The sequence below is a fragment of the Bidens hawaiensis genome, unplaced genomic scaffold, assembly GCF_021521415.1.
Source record: "Bidens hawaiensis isolate Kalapana, Puna unplaced genomic scaffold, B.hawaiensis_p1.1 tig00032146_1, whole genome shotgun sequence".
NCBI classification, from domain to species: Eukaryota; Viridiplantae; Streptophyta; class Magnoliopsida; order Asterales; family Asteraceae; genus Bidens; species Bidens hawaiensis.
In genome coordinates, this window is record NW_027495463.1 from 194095 (window position 1) to 199373 (window position 5279).

At 32.4% G+C, this 5279-nt stretch overlaps 1 non-coding gene across 1 annotated transcript; it reads right to left on the reverse strand.

Annotated features, from left to right (window-relative positions):
* Positions 1 to 245: 245 nt before the first annotated feature.
* LOC143583145 (U6 spliceosomal RNA) lies at positions 246 to 348 on the reverse strand. The gene has a single exon (XR_013144105.1). It is a non-coding gene; the product is annotated as a U6 spliceosomal RNA (small nuclear RNA).
* Positions 349 to 5279: the final 4931 nt, after the last annotated feature.

Sequence of the window (5279 nt, forward strand, 5' to 3'; positions counted from 1 at the left end):
ATCATTGTTAAGTGTTTTTTGTTCACTAAACATGTTGATTCAAGATTACTATGGCTAACATTTACCACATTCATTAAGATAATAACCTCTGTAAACTGTCGGGTTTCAGCGTAAAAAAACGAGAAGATAATAAACAAAAAACAGCAGACTCGAGAAGATCGAAAAACTTATGGTTTGTGCAAAGACGAGGAAACGAAATAGAAAACTTATGGTATGTGCAAAGACGAGGAAACGAAACAGGAAAAAAAAATTTGGACCATTTCTTGTTTTGTGCGTGTCATCCTTGCGTAGGGGCCATGCTAATCTTCTCTGTATCGTTCCAATTATATCAGATGTCCCCAAAGGGAGGATAATCATCACTCAGCTCGATCTTTTAAAACAGCCTAACTTTCATCTCGGTGTCGACGTGGGAGCAACTATTCAATTTTATTTCTCTTATTTTCCTTTTAAATAACCACGTTGTGCTTTAAGTACACTTTTTTTAGACAAACACATCTATAATCTATAATCATGCTAGATAAAAATCATATCTATATATTTGTATGGCATGTGACACTGAATTTTATATTCATTTATATGTAACTGCATGTGACACGCAACTATATTTACGTATCATCATAATGTTATCCTTTTATGACGAATAATGGTAGATAGTGACGTGACACAAACTCGCGTAGTATCTATCATTTCACACTAATTCATATTTATTTATTTCGCATAGGGTTTGCTCCTCTTTTTGTTTCACATATTTCTCACCTTCCATTCGATTTTCATTGTGTTAAAATTTGTATAAAATAATTTTCAAGCAGAAAGAAATGGTTGATCAAAATTGAAGATAGTGTTGTACATTGTTCTTATAGTAGTTATGGGATTTTGACCAAAATGCCCATATTTCTAAAAAGAATATTAAAGAAAATATATGTTTATTTTCGTCACAATTTTCGTCCATGTTTGTTAAATATGTTATTTCAATCCAAAATTTATTAATGACTATATGAGATGGACGGAAATTGTAACGAAAATGAAAATTTAGAAATGGGTAAAGCAAATTTTAAACTTTTGAACTGAAATAGCAAATTTGAAATAACAAATTTTTAATAACCACAATGACAAAAATCATACTTTACGAAGACAGCGTTGTCCATTGTTAGTCCTTATGTGATTTTGACCAAAATGTCCATATTACTAAAAAGAATATTAAAGAAAATATCTGTTTATTTTCGTCATATTTTTCGTCCATGTTTGTTAAATATGTTATTTCAGTCCAAAATTTGTTAATGACTATATGAGATGGACGGAAATTGTAACGAAAATGAAAATTTAGAAACGGGTAAAGCAAATTTTAAACTTTTGGACTGAAATAGCAAATTTGAAATAACAAATTTTTAATAACCACAATGACAAAAATCATACTTTACGAAGACAGCGTTGTCCATTGTTAGTCCTTATGTGATTTTGACCAAAATGTCCATATTACTAAAAAGAATATTAAAGAAAATATCTGTTTATTTTCGTCATATTTTTCGTCCATGTTTGTTAAATATGTTATTTCAGTCCAAAATTTGTTAATGACTATATGAGATGGACGGAAATTGTAACGAAAATGAAAATTTAGAAACGGGTAAAGCAAATTTTAAACTTTTGGACTGAAATAGCAAGTTTGAAATAACAAATTTTTAATAACCACAATGACAAAAATCATAATTTACGAAGACAGCATTGCCCTTTGTTCTTATAGTACTTATGGGATTTTGACCAAAGGGACCATATTACTAAAAGAATATTAAAGAAAATATATGTATATTTTCGTCACAATTTTCGTCCATGTGGTTTGTTAAATATGTTATTTCAGTCCAAAATTTGTTAATGAGTATATTAGATGGACGGAAATTGTAACGAAAATGAAAATTTAGAAACAGGTCAAGCAAATTTTAAACTTTTGGACTAACATAGCAAATTTGAAATAACAAATTTTTAATAACCACAATGACAAAAACCACACTTTACGAAGACAGCGTTGTCCATTGTTCTTATAGTACTTATGTGATTTTGACCAAAATGTCCATATTACTAAAAAGGATATTAAAGAAAATATCTGTTTATTTTCATTACAATTTTCGTCCATGTGGTTTGTTAAATATGTTATTTCAGTCCAATGTTTGTTAATGAGTATATAAGATGGACGGAAATTGTAACGAAAATGAAAATTTAGAGGCGAGTAAAGCAAATTTTAATTTTTCGGACTGAAATAGCAAATCTGAAATAACCACAATGACAAAAACCACACTCTACGAAGATAGCATTTGTCCATTGTTCTTATAGTACTTATGGGATTTTGACCAAAATGCCTATGTTACTAAAAAGGATATCAAAGAAAATATTTGTTTATTTTCGTTACAATTTTCGCCGTCCATGTGGTTTGTTAAATATGTTATTTCAGTCCAGAATTTGTTAATGAGTATGCGAGATGAACGAAAGTTGTAACGAAATGAAATTCTAGAGACGGGTAAGGTAAATTTTAAACTTTTAGACTAAAATAACAAATTTAAAACACTCTGAAAGAGGATGGAGCAGAAGATGCACTTGATTTTGAAACTTTTACATAACTAATGATTTGTGCAGGGAGCTTTTGAAGTTAGGATTTAACGTCCGAGCTGGTGTACGAAGCACTCAAAGAGCAGAGTCTTTGGTGAAGGTATAACTTTTAGTGCTCATTGTCAGTAGATTGAGCTTTAATAAACAAAAATACACGGGTGATCTCTTAACAAAAATACCACTGAACCTCACCAGTGGCTACAGAATTGCAGAAACCCATAAATCTCTCTCTCCTTGTACCGCGTAAGTCACTCTTTGCCAGTAGATTCGTGAACAATTATGTCATTCACACAACTCTAGATTTGATAGAAGCTTTAAATTTAATGACATTGTCATTTTACAATTTTCCAACAATTTTTTTTTCTTTTGTCATCATTAACGAAATCAAATTGACCATTAGGTGACATCCAAGTTTGTTTTAATAGTTAGGCCTATGCACACGATATCACTATTTAAAATAATTATTGTCAATATAGCACAAAATAAGTTTGTGGACATACTAAAAACCCTAAATACTAAAGTTAAATGAGTGAATGATCTTATACCATTATCCGTTTGATCTAATTTGTTTTTGTTTTGACGCGTATGCATAAAGCGTAACCCAAACTGACCCGTTCATAACTGGGTTGAAAGTGCTATCTTTAGACTCTTATTGTTAATATTACTATTACAGCTATGAAGGTTTGAAACCCCCTTCATCTCCAACTCCATCAGGCGGCAGTAAAGCGGTGGTTGAAGCAGTATCAGCTCCTCCTACTGTTCCTCAAACTAGCACACAAGTGAAAACAGTTACATTTACATTTACAACCGAACCTCCACCAGTGGCTGTAGAATTGCTGAAACCTAGGCCTCTCTCGTAAATCAAATCTATTTCCACAATTCCACTTGATTTTTATATTCTAGTGGCAAAACGTGTGGGTGGGTACACATGCAAAATGGGTCGGGTTAAAACTAGTAACTTTATGTGACGTCTAAACAAGTTAGCAGCTAGGTCTATAAACGGACCAAACAAACACGAACGGAGCATGTTCATGTTCGTTTATTTAACTTTAACCAAACAAGTGATAGGACACGAACAATTAAGTGAACAGTGTTTTAGTGTTTTTTTTAATCTTTAAATCAATCTCTTTAAAAAGTAGTGTGTACATCAATAAGCACGTGTTAATTGTCAAGGCACGCTTTCTCGTGTTTAGTCATTAGTCACTACATATTAAAATTGTTTGTAAGTGACGCAACTTGGCCAAAACTAAAATTAATTGTTTTGACAAGTCATCTTTATTCTCATAAGCTTCATGTTATATCTGTTTTATGTGTTTGGATGCTTCCTGTTATATCAGTTTGGCATTTATTCATTTATTAAAAATGACCCGTTTTCCTGTTTTGGGTTTGGTTATAAGGTCAAATGTGTTAAGTTGAAAGATTTAACTAGAAAATAAACGGGTCAAATGGTTTAGAACCCGTCTACATTGTGTGTTAAAATCCATTGAAAACATAGAAATAACTTTACTAAACAAACGTAAGATTGTTGTAATTTTTTGTATTGTTATATTTTTATCTATTAATTTTTTGTTTCTATTTTATTACCACCTCGTGTTCTGTAATTTTTTTTTCTCGGTGTTGATTTTATTGTTTTTAGGAGTATGTAGTGGTTTTGTATGAGCCCTATGAAGAATCATGATCAATGTCATGGAAGATACAATCTGCTGGACCCGAACCCGGAACTGGACCAGTCCTACTTGAACAGCGGGTAGAAACTAGGTTTCGGTTCCTCGGAAAAATTGTACCCGGGCCTGCTAGAACCGCTACCACCTCTGCCTCTACCCGGTCAAGCCCTTGACCCAACAAATAAAATCCCATCAAAATTCGGTCAACTACCAAACCAACTTTTGTTGACCATACCAGAGCGGTTTCCTAGCCAATTCCGGTTCCTGAAAATACAAGATTCCTGAAACACTTTTTTGCATGTCTTTCTGAGGTGCACATCAGAAATTAGGGTGATTCATGGATGCACGGATTTTATCAAGCATCGAAGCATTATTAGAATTTTTTCATGAATATCATGTCTAGACGCACCTAGTTGCGCACTCTGGGTTAAAATGTTATACTTGTTTTACGCTTCTGCAAACGCAATTTGTATTGTAACTATATTTTCTCATTAATGACGAGCAATATTAATTAAATGATAGCTATCATTATTAAATGATTGTTCGCATGACACATGGTTAGATCCTAGTATGTCACGCACCTAATGGTAAAACTCCGTTAGTTGAAAATTGATGGTGTGACAAGATACTCATTAATTTTTCTTCTAAATTTGCCACCGGCTACGTCCAAAAGCCTAAAACTTTAAGGAATTGCAACTGAGTTTGTAGATGGAATTTAGATATGAATAAATTACAATTTGAATTTATGATCGACTTGATCGCTTTATAAGTTTTTAAAAGAGATTAGAATGTGGTGACAGTGAGGACAATATCAATGTTAGTTTTGGTGGCGATATTGATATTGGCTGCTTTATAAGTTTGGCAATAGACTGGAATGTGGTGTTAGCGAGGACAATATCAATAGTAGCTGTGGGGTGATATTATTATCACTAGAGAATAAATAATAGCTTTGATGCAACTAATCAATCATTGGTCCAAGTAGGTCCCAACTGTACAACATAAAAATCTACTATTTAGTGG